At 41.7% G+C, this 18921-nt stretch overlaps 1 protein-coding gene across 15 annotated transcripts in view; it reads right to left on the reverse strand.

Annotated features, from left to right (window-relative positions):
- The window catches only part of RGS7 (regulator of G protein signaling 7), a 373292-nt gene that overhangs the window by 46948 nt on the left and 307423 nt on the right, over positions 1–18921 (reverse strand). Inside the window, exon 10 of one of the 15 annotated variants that reach the window (XM_084979242.1) lies at positions 14949–17697. The exons of the other annotated variants lie outside the window; for them this stretch is intronic. The gene's annotated coding sequence lies outside the window, so the exon portion shown is untranslated. Of the gene's footprint in view, positions 1–14948; positions 17698–18921 lie in introns of those variants that run through there. 15 annotated transcript variants of the gene reach the window in all.

Consider the following 18921-nt stretch of genomic DNA (forward strand, 5'->3'; position numbering starts at 1 on the left):
GGACCCTTTGGTTTTGCTGCATCGGGTCTGCCAGCCACAGGAGGGACTGAGGTCCAGCACTTTCTCTGACTTTTTTCTTAGAAACATCTAATTGCAGTTTGGGGACATGAAGAGAGTTTCAAATGGGGGATAAAAAAAGATCCCTCTTGGAGTTCCCATTGTGGCGCAGCAGAAACGAATCTGACTAGGAACCATGAGGTTGAGGGTTCAATCCTTGGCCTCGCTCAGCAGATTGAAGATCTGAAGTTGCTATGGGCTGCAGTGTAGGTTGCGGACATGGCTCGGATCCTTCACTGCTATGGCTGTGGTGTCAACTGGGAGCTGTAGTTTCGATATGACCTCTATCTGGGGAACTTCCATAAGCCACAGGTGTGGCCCCAAAAAGCAAACACAAACAAACAACCCCCCCCAAAACATCAGTAATGTGGCATTTTGGTTTACATTGTGTTGTTTCTCTGGGATCTCTTTCAGGATGGGTGAGTAGCAACACAGAATTCTGGGATTCCTGGTTCTTTGGCTTAAAATCATCAAATGCCTTAAAATTTTTGACTTTAACTCTTAAGGCATTTATTAAATGTTAAGGATGAAGGAATGAAACCTAGACTATCCTTCTGATGGCAACAGAAGCTTCTACAGAACAAAAATTAAGAGCCCAAAATAGAAAAATGAATCCGTTACTGAATTAGTGAATATGTTTAATTTTGGACACAAGGCTATTGTTAGCACTGGTGATTTAATCGTGTGCTGTAAGAGGCAGAGAACCAGATAAAATTCTGTTAGTATAAAAAACTCACAGTAAGTTCTCAAGGCTTTTACCGTAATTGTTAGAATAGATAACTAGGAGACAACTGGACAATGACAAGTTCATAAAAGCACACATTGGAATACTTGATGAACCGTCTATATTGAATGTTATAGTGCCATGAATTATGACAGTGGCCTTGCATTCCAGAGGGCGTGGGTGGCTCCAGAATCTCTGCCCAGCAATGGAGCGTCCACCCTCCCGTACAGGCCAAGCACAGAGAGAAAGGCTGCATGTTAAGGAGGCCTTGGTTAGCAAGACCTCTGTACCAAAGCAGGGAGATTTCAGAAACACACTTCATTGCATTAAAACTTGATTTCCAAAGGTAGGGAAAGCTAAGTACTTTGCTCGGTTGTGTCAGAAAAGCGGGTTTCATATAAAGTTATTTTCCAGATTACATATATATCACTAAGTACCAAAAGTTTTACTTTTATCTTCAGGGAAGATTTTCTAAAATAATTCCCATCTACCCCTGCATTCTTCCACAAATGCATCCAACGCAGCGTGACCTTTTCTGGTTGATTCCAGGTCATCACTGGAACAGCATTTACTTTGCTGTCCTTAAAAAAGAATGCCCACGAGGCATGATGGCTGATTCTGAATGGCTTTTTTTTTTCTTCTTTGAGGTTTTATGTCATTTTTAGAGCGTCTCTGCCTTCTCCCTATCAGTCATCACTTTTGCTGCCTCTCAACGTCCTCGCCTCCAGCAACATCCTAGCCTCAATTTCTTACTTGGATTTCTGACCAGGGACAGGAAACCAGACAAATACCAGTTTAATAGACAGCCTCACATTGTAGCAAATGACACAATTAAAGCACATGAGTTAAACTGTGTGTTTTAAGAAATCTTAATCAAAGTTAAGACGTGGGTGGAGTCTACTTTTTGGCTGTGTTTTGGACAGAGTTACATTTTTGGAAATGCAGTAAGTACAACAACAGTGACAAATGAAATGTTGACAAGTTCTCATGACATCTTTTGGAAAACTTAGGACATAAATACTATACACATTGATTAAGTGGATTAGCTTAGGTGACATCAAACTTGAGGTCTTTGTGTGTGTGTGTGTGCTTTCCAGCACCTCACCTACAGCACATGGACGTTCCCAAGCTAAGGGTCAAATCAGAGCTTCAGCTGCCAGCCTACACCACAGCCACAAGAAGGACAGCTCACAGCAACACCAGATCCTTAACCCCTTGAGCGAGGCCAGGGATTGAACCTGCATCCTCATGGATACGAGTCAGGTTTGTAACCTGCTGAGCCACAACAGGAACTCCCCAAACTTGGAGTTCTAAGAGAGGGAATGACATAAAGAACAGGAGCTGAAAATTCATTCTGTGCTGAGAGGGACCGGGCAGCACCCTAAGGCAGCAGCTACCCCAAATCCTGAAAGGGGATAATTGGCAGGGGGTTCTGTACCCAGTCTTTTGTGGGAAAAGCCTTCCAGACACAGTTCAGTTTCCCAAGAAGGGCAAACAGCGTCCAAACCAGAACTCGATTTCTCTCACCTCCAACCTGTTCCTTTTCAGCTCTCCTCTCAGGGTGTGCCACCACCACAGAAGCCGCAAGAGACCCCAGCCATGGCCCAGGCGGTATCGCTGACTCCTCTCTTTGCCTCACTTCCTATGGTTGATTCATCAACAGAGCTCGTGAACTTTATCTCCAAACACATCCTGAGTCTGTCTGCTTCTCTCCATCTTCACTGGTTCCACCCTGGTCCGAGCTGCACTGTCTCTCCTGGACTTCGGGAGAGTGTGTTTACTCTATGCTCCAGCTGCTCTCTACGCAGCAGCCAGAATCACCGTTTATAACGAAGGCCACAGCATCACCGTCCTCTTCTGATCGCTGTGCACTTCTCCTCACCCTTGGGAGACAAGGCAAACCCGGCGCTGTGTCCTCAAGGGGCTGGGAAGCAGCCTCCGCTGCCTTGGCAGCCCTACTCGCCCTGGCTGTGTCCTCGAGCCCATCTCATGGGTGTGGCCCAGACAGCAGCTGCGGCAACGCTGGATCCTCAGCCCACCCTGCCACCGATCCTGCTGCACTCCAGAGATGCCACCGATCCTGCTGCATCACAGCAGGAACTCTGCTTGTGTATATTTGTTTGTTTCCTCTGTATTTCTCCATGGAAAGTAAGCTGCTCAGATATAGAGACGTTGCCTGTCTTGTTTAATATCTTATATTAGAGACTGAAATTTCCTGATACCTGGTAGAAGTTTAACGAATGTTTACTGATTGAATAAATGAGTGAATGAGAGAAAAAATAAATTTACATAATTTTTTTTTCTGAGCACTACTCGTGTTTAAAATTCAAAATGGGGGAGTTCCTGTTGTGGCTCAGCAGAAACAGACTCGACTAGTACCCATGAGGATGTGGGTTCGATCCCTGGCCTTGCTCAGGGGGTTGAGGATCCCGCGTTGACATAGGCTGTGGTGTAGGTCGCAGACACAGCTTGGATCCCATGTTGCTGTGGCTGTGGTGTAGGCTGGGGGCTGATTCAGCTTCTAGCCTGGGAACTTCCCTACACAGTAGGAGCAGCCCCCAAAGCAAAAAAAAAAAAAAAAAAAAAAAATACAAAATGGGTTTTATTTACTGTTTTTCTGGTGTGTGTGTGTATATATGTGTATGTGCACACTTAAGAGCAAAGTATCTAGGCCATGGGTCATGATGGTTGAGAAAAAGGACGTGGAACTCACCTTCCACCATGAACATATCAAAATTCTGTCTAGATGTGGAATAATGATCACTGAAACCTACTGGGAGACTGGCAGAAAGATTACTGTAGGGCCCAGGCTGTAAGAAAGACCCACATGGAATCAGGTGGGAAGAGAAGAGAGTTCACGTGTGGGCCTGTGGGCCTGGGAGGGATCCAGGGCAAAGGAAGAATACATGAGTGGAGAGCTTCCCTGAGAGTGAGTGTTGAGTCCCAGACCGGGTGCTGCAGTCCTGGGGGCTGACACAGGGAGGATGAGCCCCCTCAACTGGGCATAGGCCACTGGAGAAGGCCGTGGGCAGCCTGCACTCTGCCTGTGCTGAGCATGTGCCTGCTCCCGGCTGAGGCAGGTGGAAAGGGTGGCTTGAGGACGCTCCAGGAGCTGTGAGTTCCCCGCCACCACCATGGCCTGCGTCCCAGGCTAAACCAAGCAAACGCTCCACTCTGGAGTGAGAGCAGCTGTGACAGGGCCAGAGTTCGACCATGGGACTCGGAGATATCTCAGACCCAGGGTGGGGCCTGAGTGTGGCTGTGGTGGCCATGGATGGTGCTTACTCAGGCAGCTTATCCAGAGGGCCCTGAAAGCAGGACTGCCACAGCCACGCCCTAAAACACACACCTGCACAGTCCCAGCTACACAGCGATGCAGCACCACTGTAACACAGGGGTGGTGGAAGCTGGGGACAGTGATCAGATGTGAGGGGCAACGGAGACTCAAATGCAGCAAGGGCTGCCACTGCTGGCTTATCAAACCTCCGTCTGTGACTGTGCCTCATCACGAGCTGAGAGCTCACACGAGCCCCTCTTGCTCCAGAACGGCTCCTCTCTGGGGCGAGGGTGCAGGTGCCGGGAGAGGGGAAAGCACGCACGTAAAGGTAACAGAGGCAGCTTGGACCCGACACCTGGGACTTCTGCTCCATCAATGTGCCATCCCACATCCACCCTAACAGGGCAGTGAGGGCCACTGAGAAGAGGGAAAGCCTTCCTCACACGTGGTTCAGGCCACAGCTCCTCCATCTCCAGCCCCACCTCCGACCCAGGTGATAGCTGCCGACACGCAGCAGAGAACACATCTGACTTCATGTTGGATCCATTCCTTTAGCTCTAAGCTTCGTCCTCTATTGCTTGTGCTTAGTTATGCTGGCTCTGACCTTTCTCTTGTAAATCCATGAAAGAATGTTGCATACAGCCTGAAATATATGTAAAAGCTCTGCCTCCCAGGTTTGACTGTTAAAGCTGTAACACTCTTCATTCACAGAGAGGTTAAAAAGTTGCAAAACGGAAAATAACATTTGTCTACTGGAGGTTTACAGGGACATGATAACCAGACCTTGTGGACAACTGCAAGAAAAAGGGATTATCACATTCCCTCTGGGGTCTGGCCATGACCAAGAAGTCTGCAACACTCAGTCACACCCCCTTTGGTATAAAAAAATCCCACTTTGGTGAGACGTTTCTTTGGGTCACTAGTCCGCCATCTTCTTGCTCTGCTGGCTTTCCAAATAAAGTTGCTATTCTTTGTCCCAACAATTCATCCCTCAATTTATTGGCCTGTCATGCAGTAAGCAGTATGAACTTGGACTTGGTAACAGGCACACCCTGAGAAGGAGATGACTTCTGTTCCCATCAAATCCAGTACGAGGCACCTGTAGGCTCCACAGGGATACTCCCACATAAGGACACCCCTCTAAGATTACACGAGGTGACTGGTTCTCCTAAGTTCATAGAGAGAGAGAAGTTAAACAAAATGAGAAGATAGAGGAGCCTACCTTAATTGAAAGAGCAAGAGAAAAGCCCAGAAAAAAATGAAACAGAAAGTTTGCCAGATAATGAATTCAAAGTAGCAATCATAAGAATGCTAGTTGAATTAGGGGGAAAAAAATAGATGAACACAAAGAGGATTTTAATGCAGTAACTTCAAAAGTACCAACATTCACATTATAGGGAACCCAGAAGGAGAAAAGAAAGAGATACAGGCTCAAAAATGTATTTGATGAAATTATGGCTAAAACTTCTGTAATCTGAAGAAGGAAACCGATATTCAGTAACAGGAGGCACAGAGGGTCCCAAACAAGATGACAACAAATGGACTCACTCCCAAACATAGAATTAAAGTGGTAAGAGTTAAACAGAGAAGGCTAAGACAAGCGAGAGAAAAACAGAGTCATTTACAAAGGAACCCCCATAAGATTATCAGCTGATTTTTCAGCAGAAACTTTGCAGGCCAGAAGGGAGTGGCATGATATATTACAAGTGCTGAAAGGAAAACCCGGCAGTCTAGGCTATTCCACCCGGAGAGATTTCCAGTAGAAAGAGAGATACGTTAACTTTTCAGACAAGCAAAAGCTGCAAGAGTTCATCAATACTAAAGCTACCCTAAGATAAGTTTTAAAAGGTCTTTTCTAAGGGAAAAAGAAAGGGCTATAACAGGAAGTAAGTATCTACAGGCAAAGGGAAAACCCTACTAGGAAAGGCAATTAAATAGTAAGGGCTGAGGTTCAGCCACTTAAACAAGCCAGTACCTGGAGGAAAAGGTGGATTTTGTCAAATCAAATATAACGACAATAAGCAGGGACGGGATGCACATGCAGATGTAAAATATGATACCAAAATACACAAAATGTTGGAGGGGGAGTAAAAAAGACAGATGCTTTAGAATAAGTCTGAACGTCAAACGACCACCAGTTAAAAAGAAGTGCATATAGTTACTGGTCAACAAATATGACCTCTGTGATAACCACAAATAAAAAACCTACGACACACAAAAACTAGAAAGAAAGGAACACAAGCATACTACTAAAGAAAATAAACCCACAACCCTATGAGCAATAAATCTATGACAAAGGAAGCAAGAATACACAATGGAGAAAACACCGTGTCTTCAATAAGTGGTGCTGGAAAAACTGGGCAGCTACATGGGAAAGAATGAGATTACATTATTTCCTCATTCCATATATAAAAATAAACTCAAAATGGATTAAAGACATTGCTGTAAGACCTGACATCATAAAATTCCTAAAAGAGAACATAGGTAGATTACTCCTTGAACATAAATCTTAGCAATATTTTTTGGATCTATCTCCTAAGGCAAAAGAAATAAAAGCCAAAATAAAGAACTGGGATCTAATTAAACTTTTTTTTTTCTTTTGCTATGCTAAGAAAAAGCAAAAAGACAACCTACTGAATGGGAGAAAATATTTCTAAGTGACATGATCGATAAGGGGTTAACGTTCCTGTTGTGGCTCAGGGAGTTAGGGACTGTCTCTAAGAGGATGCAGGTTTGCTCCCTGGCTGCATTCAGTGGGTTTAGGATCTGGCATTGCCACAAGCTGTGGCATAGGCTGCAGCTGCAGCTCTATTCAATCCCTAGCCTGCAAAGTTCCAGATGCCACAGGTGCAGCTGTAAAAAAAATAAGAATAAAACAAATAAAAAGGATTAATGTCCAAAATATAAAAAACATTTCATACAACTTAAAAATAAAAAAACCCCCAATTTTTAAAAATGAGCAGACTATCTATTAAAACATTTACCCAAAGAAGACATACGGATGGCCAACAGGGACATGAAAAGATGCTCAAAATCACTAATCATAAGAAAAATGAGGACAATATCCATTAGGGTAGTAAGAGCAGAGTTTGTGATAATTTCATCATTTATAGGGAACTCCCATCGTGGCTCAGTGGTTAATGCATCCAACTAGGAACCAGGAGGTTGTGAGTTCAATCCCTGGCCTTGCTCAGTGAGTTAAGGATCCGGCGTTGCTGTGGCTCTGGCGTAGGCCGTCGGCTACAGCTCCGATTAGACCCCTAGCCTGGGAACCTCCATATGCTGCAGGTGTGGCCCTAAAAGGACAAAAAGACAAAAAAAAAAAAAAGAAAAGAAAAGAAAGAAAAATGCACATCAAAAGTACAGTGAGCTCTCACCTCACACTGGTCAGAATGGCCATCATCAAAAATCCTAACACCAATAAATGCTGGAGAGAGTGTGGAGAAAAGAGAACCTTCCCAGCTGTTGGTGGGAATATCAGCTGGTACAACCACTATGGAGATTATTAGCATAGAAGCTCCTTAAAAGACTAACAATAGAACTACCTGTGGTCCAGAAATCCTACTCTTGGGCATATATCTGGAGAAAATCATAATTTGAAAAGATACACGCACCCTAATGTTCACAGCAGCATTATTTACAATAGCCAGGACATAAAAGCAACCTAAATGCCTATTGACAGTGGAATGGATAAAGAAGATGTGGTACATATATACTGGAATATCAGTCATCAAAAGAATGAAATTCTGCCATTTGCAGCAACGTGGATGGACTGTGACGCTGCGACGCTTAGTGAAAAGGATAGAGAGACAAATACTTTATCTTATCACATATATGTGCCATCTAAGAAGTAATACAAGCAAATGTATACGACAAAACCAGAACAGTCTGATAGAACAGACTAGTGGTTACCAGTGAGGAGAGGAAAGGGAGAGGAATGAGATAGGGGTACAGCACGAAGAGATGGAAACTACTAGGCATAAAATAAATAATCAGCAAACATATATCGTTCAGCACAGAAATGTAGCTATCATTTTATAATAATACAGTATATTCTATAAATAGATTGAATCACTATGCTGTACACCTGAATCTAACATAACATTATAAATTCACTCTATTTCAGTTAAAAATAAATTTAAAAAAGAGCATAGACATCTAAAACTTAACTTCCTGGCCAGCTGGCCATCATCTATCACTGTTATCATACATTTATTAACAGGAAACAAATGGTCTAATTCTTTGGCTAGGTTTAAAAGACACATTAATGGTACAGGAAAATTTAGCTCAAGTTCTTTTTTTTTTTCTCCTTGAAATACAATTGGTCCTTCAGTTTATAAGTATACATGACTGATATGAGATTGTTTCCAGATTTTATGTAGGTTGGCTACTTAAACAGCAAGAGGACACTAGGAACTCACAAAAGTTTTTGAGAAGGAAAGACGAGAACAAAGAAAGCTTCTCTACTCCTGAATTTATAATTTTGTTTTGAGCTGTCTCCATTTTGATCTGCAAACATCCAAGGACAAACATAAGCTGTGATCCTGTGCATTTTCCCTGCCTGGTTGTTCTAGGGAACAGCCGAGTTAAGACAATACAGCTGAGCCAAGTGGTACACAGCTTATCTCATAAATGACGAGGTTTTTCAAAATGTGTGGTTTTTAATAATATTGTCAACCAATCCATGAAAACGGGATGTCTTTCCATTTGTTTGTGTCTTGCTTCATTTATTTCATCAATGTTTGGTAGCTTCCATGTATGAGTTGTTCACTTCCTTAGTTAAATTTATACCTACTGATTTTATTTTATTTTATTTTGTCGCTCTATTGTAAATGGGATCATTTTCCTACTTTCCTTTTCAGGTAGCTCCCTGTTAGAGACAGCCACCCTTGCACTCTTGGAGGTGATGTTCAGTGGTGCATCCACTACGGAAAACAGGATGGAGAGTCCCCAAAAGATTACACATCAAACTATCATACGGCCTGGCAACCCCGCTCCCGGGTGTTTACCCGTAAGTACTGAAATCAGAATCTCAAAGAGATATTAGTAACCCCATGTTCACTGTTCACAATGCTCATAACAGCCAAAGTGGGAAACATCCTAAACGTCTATTGGCAGAACTGGGCATGAGGAAGACGTGGCGTCCATAGACAGAAGAAGGCATAAACAAAATGTGGTCTATCCAGAAAGTGGCATAGGATTCAGCCTAAAAACGAAAATCCTGTAATATGTGACAATGTGGATGAACGCTGAGGACATGATGCTAAGTGAAGCAAACCAGTCACAGAAAGAGAAATCCCACTCGATCCCGCTTCTATAAGGCTTCTAAAATGGTCAAATTCACAGAACTAAAGAATAAAAGGAAAAAAAAGAAAAGGAAGGAAAAAAAAAGGAAAAAAAAAAAAAAAAAAAGGTGGTTCCCAGGAGTGGGGGAAGGAGAAAGAACATTCGAGTGAAGGAAGATGCATCTAGAAATCTAATGTACGACATTGTACTAAAGGTCAACGGTAACGTACTGAACACTTAAAATTTGTGAAGAGGACAGATCTCATGTTAAGGGTGTTTTACTACCATAGAAAGTGCGTTAAAAAGTTAGCTGTACAACTTAGAATAGATTTACAAGGAGATCCTGCTGAATAGCATTGAGAACTATGTCTAGATACTCATGTTGCAACAGAAGAAAGGGTGGGGGAAAAACTGTAATTGTAATGTATGCATGTAAGGATAACCTGACCCCCTTGCTGTACAGTGGGAAAAAAAAAAAAAAGAGTGAGCTGTAGACACAGAAGAAAAGAGCTTAATTTCCAAAGGACTCATTGTGGTATCACTGTTCCTCATTGCTCTTGAATGAAGACTTAATGGAAGATTAAATTTGAAGATTAAAAGTGAAGATTAAAATCCCCAATGGAAAAACCTGCACTTTCTATAGACTGTAGAAAATCTCTGAAGTCACTTATTTAAAGGGCTGTGTCACTTTAAAAAATGTCACTTACATATACAAACAAAACCACACGACTACAGAAGCGTTAAGATCATGGGGTGTATATTCTACTCGGTGGGGACAAGAGTAGCACCACCAAATGCAATGCTGCAGGAGATGCTTGGAAGGGGTTCAGCATGGCTGCTGACACAGTGCAGCAGGCAATTAGCTGCTGTTATTATCAGCAGTACAACTTGACATAAAGAAAGCAATCACATAGCAAAGGACTGAATCTTTCTCCCATGCTTTGTGATTGTTTACTAGGATCTGAGAAAATTGCTAATTAAAAAAAAAACTATTCAAAGATACTGAAGAGAGAAAAAAAATTAGCAATTCAAGGTCATACATCATTTTTGGGAATTTATTATATGGTAGAAATGGAGGCAAAGGTGCAGAGCTAAGTTCATTTCAAAATTCTGCAGACACATCAAGTCAGGCACCAGACTATATCTTTGAATTTCATTTCCCTAATGGCAGCTTCGATTTCTCATTTTTCTCTCTTTCTATTTTTTTTTTTCTTTTTAGGGTTGTACCCACAGCATATGGAGATTCCCAGGCTTGGGGTCCCACTGGAGCTGTAGTTGCCAGCCTACACCATAGCCACAGCAACTCTGGATCCAAGCCACATCTGCAACCTACACCACAGCTCACAGCAATGCTGGATCCTTAACCCACTGAGTGAGGCCAGGGATCGAACCTGCAACCTCATGGTTCCTAGTCGGATTCATTAACCACTGAGCCACGACAGGAACTTCCAGTTTTTCATTTCTCAAAGGGCTGACTGCTAACATTTGAAAATATGCAATGACAAATGTCTTTAGGTTGAAGTTTTTGATAACAAAATGTAATGTGTTTTGAAATATCCAGTTTCTGACTGTGAGGAGGGATGTAAAAATTGTGAAAAGGGAAAACAGCAGAGTGGAGGAAAAATTTTCCACAGCTCTGTGGGTTTGAAAGAGGATGTACATTTTTTTCTTATTCATTGAGAGTGTTTTAAAATTTTAATTTAATTTTTTTTTCAAGAAATAAGTTCATTTGAAGCAGATACTTGGTGTCAGATTAGGAGAGCACAGCTTATCTTTCTTTCCTTTTTTTTTTTCAGTCCAATTTGTGTATCTAGGGAGAAGTAAATGAACAGACTAAAACAGGCTAAATGATAACTGCTTCTGGAGTTCCCATCGTGGCTCAGTGGTTAATGAATCCAACTAGGAACCCTGAGGTTGTGGGTTCGGTCCCTGGCCTTGCTCAGTGGGTTAAGGATCTGGCGTTGCCGTGAGCTGTGGTGTAGGCCAGCAGCTATGGCTCCGATTAAACCCCTAGCCTGGGAACCTCCATATGCTGCAGAGGCGGCCCTAGAAAAGGCAAAAAGACAAAAAAAAAAAAAAAAAAAAAAAGATAACTGCTCCCTATGAATCAGAGTTCATACTGGCCCTGCTAGGGTATTGGCAGATTGAACTCATCTGTCAGCCTAGTCAGCCCTCACAGACTGTGTGCTCGTGTGTGCATGTGCGTGTGCGTGTGCGTGTGTGCGTGTGTGTTCGAGAGCACATTTTACACTTTTTGCTTTCATATGATTTCAAACATATTGAAAGAATTTCAAGAATGGTTTTCAGGACTACATGGACTCTTTTTTTCATATTCTTCAACTGTTAACATTTTGCCTGGTGTGTTTTCTCTGTCGATACTTAAAAGATTATCTGTTGCCTCTGCCCCAGTGGCAAAGAGATTTTTATTTCGGCTCTAGTAGGAAAGGTCCAAGAGGCTAGGTTCTCAGTAGCACCCTGGAGCTGGAGGCTGTCCTTCTCCCCTGACACCTGCCCAGTCCCCAGGGGATACAAACCCCCAGTAACTGAGATCAATACGGCATTGTGCCCACCTCTTTGAGAGCGGGCTGTTTCGGTTCTCAGGGTCTTGCTCCCAGCATCACCCAACCATTATCCACACTCTCACCATTTCAGGGTATACAGGACAGACATCTAGGCACGATATTTTGAAAAGTTGCCAACCCAGCTGTAGAAGAACTGACTTAATAATAAGGAAGCTAATTTTTATTCTACCCTTGGCTCCTATAAAAAGCACCAGATATTACATAACAGTAGGACATTGTAGCTCCAAACCTATTTAAGGATAGAAAGAGCAGACTGAGGATAAAAGATGTAACCAGGGAACAAAACAGAATAGTTTCACTCGCAGAGGCTCATGATAGCCACACTGTCAAAATATTTTTCAATCCAAAGGAACAGACTGGGACATTATTATTTTTGCTTAACACAAATGAAAGATTCAAATTTGGATTAACACAATTTTGATTTTCTAAAGCAGTTAAAAGAATCAGTAACAAGGACCGCTGATAGAGAAGGCAGCATCAGGAGCATGGGGTGATTTGAGGATTAAGGGTAGAAAATTGCATCATTCTTACTGACTTCAACATAATTTGTTTCTCATGGATACCACATAATGACAATGCCGAAAGTTGAATAGGAATATCACTGATACTTTTCAAGGGATATATTTGGAAATACATTAAAGCTCTGCTACTATTTCAGTATCAAATGAACACATGAACATATGTCTGCAGATTGCATGTGGTACAAAATTCAAAAGCATCCCCCTTATGATCTACGGATACTACACCTGCTGGTTCTAGCCCAGAATCAAAACCTGGGGGTTTCTAGGTTTTATGCCTGTTGCACTTCGAAGGCACGTTCCATGTTGTGACTCTTTCCCCAGCAGCCAAGCTTCCTCTTAGAGATGTTGTAACAATGGATAGAGAATGAGCAGACACGCAAAGCACATTAGACCACCAAACCAATGAAAGGCGCAATTAGTCATTTCACTAAAATAAAACAAAAACTAGCTCCTGTGCACAAAGCCAGCCTTAATGAAATAAAATACCCTGATATACACTAAGAGTTGACAAAAAATATACATACTATTTTGTAGAGATTGCATCGAGTTTTGAAGGCAATGCCAAGCTTTTTAGTCATAAGTAAGGAGGGAGACCTAGTTACATGAGAGTCAGTACAACTCCCCAGTCTTGCTTCTCTTGTTTGTAAGCTAAGGACAATGATTACCATCCTACATGGTCCCTGTAAACTATGAGTGACATAATGAATGCAAAAAGCTTTTGTAACCAGGGACTTCTATAAATAAAGGTACTCATCAATATTCTACCCCCCCCCTTTTTATGGCCACACCTGCAGCGTACGGAAGTTCCTGGGCTAGCGGTTGAACTGGAGACATAGCTGGAGCCTATGTCACAGTCACAGCAACACCAGATCTGAGCCGCATTTGTGACCTACGCTGTAGCTTGTGGCAATCCACTGAGCAAGACCAGGGATTGAACCTGCATCCTCACGGAGACAACACTGGGTCCTTAATCTGCCAAGCCACAGTGGGAACTCCCTAATGTTCTTATCATCATCAACAGAAATCCACATATATTTTACTCTTACACTTCGTAGAGAGGAGCACATATGGTACACATTTCATGTGTTTCAGTGAAAAAATGTACCTCTTGGACAGCTAAGTGAGTACTTGTGGTGCACAGAAAATGCCAGAAATCACTGAGTTTTGTGACAGCTGAAAAAGTTCTGTTAACTGGGACCTGGCCATTGATGCCTTGGTTGGCTCCAATATCACAGCCCTGTGACAGAATAAACCATGCGCTTTAATTTTTTTTTTTTTAAATTTTCTGGCTGCATGTAGCATGTGGAAGTTGCTGGACCTGGGATCGATCCCAAGCCAGAGCAATGGCAATATCAAATCCTGAACCTCGAGGCCACCAAGGAACTCCACCCGTGTACTTTTTAAACTATGACAATATACTGAGTATCATTCAGAAATACGTGTGCAGGGAAGAGAGAGCAGGTATTATGAATTCACTGATTAACCCAAACATGCCTGCGATACGCCATTAGGTTGCTAATGGTACTGGCAGAATACAGTTAGGGACAAGCAGCCTATATGTGTGAGGACTCCACCCTCTCTTAGGGACAATGCCACCTCATGCCTGTCATCTTATTCCCAGTAATAAAAACCATTTGTATAAGGTCCCTGATTATACCAGGTCAAAAGTAACTGCATTTACTCCTGCATTCTTGACTCCCTTTGAAAACATGATTGCTAAAATAACTTTAACCACCGATTATTAAACAATGACTATGTGCCAGATACATATGAGCAATTTATGTATATGATTTCAATGTGTTTTCACCGGACCTATGAGGCAGGTATTATTAAGCCACAGTTAACAAATGAGGAGCCTGAGCCTTGAAGACATTTAGTAAGCAGATGAGTTAGTATTTCAGCCAAGCCTTTTTAGCTGCAATTGCTCTCTTAATGCCCTACACCAAACTCTGTGGCTGCATTAGTTTCCCCCGAGTCCTCGGCATTTGAGAGAGAGAAAATATAAATGAAAAGAAGCCGCAGTAGGGCTTTTCATGGTGGGGGGAGTGGCAATAAAAGTGAGAAGCATGATGCTTCTCTCTGTCATAGGTGATCCGTCTTTTGCGCATCAAGCTCCTGACAGAAAGGTGCTCTGTCCTGCCTCTCATCGACACTAGAGAAATAACATAGAGCTGCACGAGGCTTTCCTTTTTTTTTTTTTTTGTCTTTTGCCTTTTCTAGGGCCGCTCCCACGGCATATGGACGTTCCCAGGCTAGGGGTCGAATCAGAGCTGTAGCCGGTGGCCTACACCGCAGCCACAGCAACACTGTATCCCAGCTGCGTCTGCAACCCACACCACAGCTCATGGCAACGCCGGATCCTTAACCCACTGAATGGGGCCAGGGACCAAACCCGTAACCTCATGGTTCCTAGTCGTATTCGTTAACCACGAGCCAGGACGGGAACTCCATGAGGCTTTCCTGACACAGGGAAATATCAAAGACAAAAACTAATATCACTGTGACACTTTATAGCAAAGATTTTATTGCAGAAATAAAAAATAAATCTAAAACTAGCCAACCTCACTTTTGAATGTCCATGAAAAAATCCTAAAGAAATAAAAACAAACAAAATCCAATATAACATTATGAAAACAACACAGAGAATTCACATATTATTAATATAAAAAGTGTAAAAAGCTTTAGAAAAAATTCATCAATAATTCCTACTTTAACAAACAAACAAAAACCAAACCAAAAAAACTCTACATCAGTAGTCCGGTTTCACGGGTTCTGCAAGGTCAAAATTATTTTCATAAAAATACGATGACAGTATGTACTTTTTCACTGTCATTTTCTAACGAGTGCACAGTAGAATGTTCCAGAGGTAGCAATGCATGGACTGAAGAAGCAGACATGAGACATTTAACCTTATATTTAACTAAAGATTAAAGTGATTTGAAAAAGTTTAAAATAGTGCCAACCTTCTCACTAACCTTCCTTTGGTATTTAAAATATGCCAACTTTTTCTGTAAAATTGTACTAATACTTTATTATTCAATTGGCTTCTTGTTTTTTTAAATGTCAACGAATACATATTTTAAAAATTCCTGTTTAACTTTTAATATAGTAAATGCCAATAGATAAAAAGCACATAAACAGGAAGGAGTCTGATATTGGTTGGCTCCAATATCAGAGCCCTGTGACAGAATAAACCATGTGCTTTAATTTTTTCACCTTGGACAGAGACAGTGGAGGGCCGAAAGCGCCTCCCCTGGAAGCAGAGGCTGTTTAGGCAAAAGAAACTAAAAGTTACTTGTGACACAAGTAATCGCATCTACAAAACAGAAACAGGTCATGGCCATGGAGAGCACACTTGTGTTTGCTGGGGGAGGGGGGAGAGAAGGACACTATTTAATGATAAAAGGATCCATACAAGAAGAGGATATTGCAATCGTCAATATATATGCCCCTAATACAGGAGCACCCAGATATACACAAAAATACTAACAAACATTAAAGGAGAAATTGATGGGAATATAATAAGAGTTAAGAGACTTTAACACGCAACTCAAATCAATGGACAGATCCTCTAGACAAAAAAATCAATAAGGTTTTCAATAAGAAAATCAATAAGGTTTTCAATTAATAACAAGGTTTTCAATAATAAGGTGGTCAATTCATCTTTGACAAAGGAGGCAAGAATATAAAATTGGAAAAAGATAGTCTTTTCAACAATTGCTGCTGGGAAACCTGAACACCTGCATGTAAATCAATGAAACTGGAACACACCCTCACACCACGAACAAAAATAAGCTCAAAATGGCTTAAAGACTTAAACATAAGACACCGTCAAACTCCTAAAAGAGAACATAGGCAAAACATCCTCTGACACCAACCATACAAATGTTTTCTTAGGTCAGTCTCCCAAAGCAATGGAAATAAAAACAAAAATAAACCAGCGGGACCTTATCAAACTGACAAGCTTTTGCACAGCAAAGGAAACCATGGGAAAAAAACAAGAAGACAACCTATGCAACAGGAGAAAATAGTTGCAAATGATGCCACGGACAATGGCTTAATCTCCAAAATATACAAGCAACTCATACAACTCAACAACAAAAAACCAAAAAACCCAATTGAAAAATGGGCAGAAGATCTAAATAGACATTTCTCCAAAGAAGATATACAGATTGCAAACAGGTACATGAAAATACGCTCAGCTTCACTAATTATTAGAGAAATGAAAATAAAAACTATAGCGAGGTGCCACCTCACACCGGTCAGAATGGCCATCATTGATAAATCTACAAATAACAAATGCTGCAGAGGGTGTGGAGAAAAGAGAACCCTCTTACACTGTTGTTGGGAATGCAAAATGGTACAACCAGCATGGAAAACAGTATGGAGGTTCCTCAGAAACCAAATATAGAACTACTATATAATCCAGAAAATCCCACTCTGGGCATATGTTCAGACAAACTATAATTCAAAAAGATAAATGCACCCATATATTCATAGTAGCCCTTTTCACCATAGCCAAGACATGGAAACAACCTAAATGTCCATAGACAAATAAATGGATTAAGAAGATGTGGTTCATACACACAATGGCCTACTCCTTAGCCATAATCTCTTATCCGCAATTCTGAGCACTTAATCTTTGCGCGCACACATACACCTCCACCCCAAATTCTTTGAGGGTAGAAGCTGTGTGTTAGTGACCTTTGATTCCACAACCTACTGCCTTGTACATATAAAGTCCTGAACAAATGTTTAGTGCATGTGAGTAAATTAATTGAAAGTAAATATAATACAAAACTGAATATACTGTAATTACATTTATATAAAATAACATGTAAAAACCAGAAGAAAAAAAAAAGCATCTGTGAATTGAATAAGGGAGGAGGAACCCAGGGCTGCAGGGTGGTTCTGCCCCCAGGTGCCCCAGCCCTAGTGAGGATGTGGCAGGTGCTCCTGCTGTGTGGAGATGCAGAAGACTGGAGCCTGACTCACGCTGGTTAGAGCAGACCCACCTGGGAACAGGTTCTGCTTCCAACAGGGCGCATAAAAGGGAAGGGACTGGCTGAGTAATTCTTAGGCAAGAGAGCAGGGGACGGTGGTGAGGTGGGATCCACGTCCATGCTCCAGGAGCACCGGTGTTTGCTGGGAGCCGGCACGGAGCACGGACTGAAAAGGACTTAGTGGAGTTTCCCTGTGGCTCAGCGGTGATGAACTCGACTAGTGTCCATGAGGATGTGGGTTCGATCCCTGGCCCTGCTCAGTGGGTTAAGAATCCGGTGTTGCGGTGAGCTGCAGTGTAGGTGGCAGACATGGCTCAGATCGGGCATTGCTGTGGCTCTGGTGTAGGCTGGCAGCTGCAGCTCCGATGAGACCCCTAGCCTGGGAACTTCCATATACTGTGGGTGCAGCCCTAAAAAGAAAAAGAAAAAAAAAAAAAAAAAGAAAAAAGAAAAAAGAAAGAAAGAAAAAAGAAATAGTCGTAAACCATCAAAGCTAAGCTGGGTTGGAGATGGGCTGTCAGCTGTCCAAGGGCATGAAGTGGATAAAGGTGAGAACATACTGTATTAACAAGTTTCTAGAGATGGCTTAACACAGACGAGCAAGCACAAATCCTACTTCCTGTCCTTGCAATACTTATGCATGTGGCTTCATAATCCTTTACACCAGAAGCAATAAAACTCAACTTGAGTTTTGAGTAGGAAAGCCAGTTAAGTCTCAATTTTAGTTTTTTGTGAACTCAAAAGAAAAAAAAATTCCACATGAATTTAACAAGTGCATTGCTATTTGAAATTCATATACGTATATGTACATAAACGAATCTTTGGAAAACAGATCTATTTTGGTAGTTGAGAGGAAAATTTTAAGATATTCTCAAAGAATATATTGATTTATCTGATGCTGTGAACCTGTTATTTAATATTTATGTAAATACTATTCTCTAATGCTTTGTCTGTATTTAAAGAATACGTAGAAGACAAAGCATGAAAATACACTCTATGAGATCAGAGATGCTTTCTCACGCGGGCTCATGGCCACTGTGTAATTCCTCACACGGGTGTTTCCGGTACTAATCAAGGACGTTTGCTATTTGTCACTCTGAGTCACAAACCTGCTAAGTTACTGTGTGTAGATCCAGTGACCAGTAACATCGTTAGACTCATGAGCTGATCTGAATCTGAGCCACCTAAAATGTTTCCATGAAAGCTGACGTTCAAAGCAGGTTATTAATAGCTTTTAAAAAAGAAAAACTCATGGAGGAACATTTTGACTCACACTTTCACTAAAAATCCAGAAAAATGCAGATAGTAAGCCACGCAGAACTGCCTCGTTGCAGTCTTCTTTCTTTAAGCGTATGAAAGTATCAAACACCCCAAAAGGCAAGCGTAAGCGAGTCATGTCATATCAGAAAAACACATAAGTTTTTCAATTAAATATTATACTATTGAATTCTAGGCATTTTACACAAAAGTG

The sequence above is a fragment of the Sus scrofa genome, chromosome 10 (assembly GCF_054392235.1).
Source record: "Sus scrofa isolate SSC_HxYL_T2T_F1_AM1 chromosome 10, Sscrofa_HxYL_maternal_Yorkshire_Landrace_v2.0, whole genome shotgun sequence".
In the NCBI taxonomy this organism is placed as follows: domain Eukaryota; kingdom Metazoa; phylum Chordata; class Mammalia; order Artiodactyla; family Suidae; genus Sus; species Sus scrofa.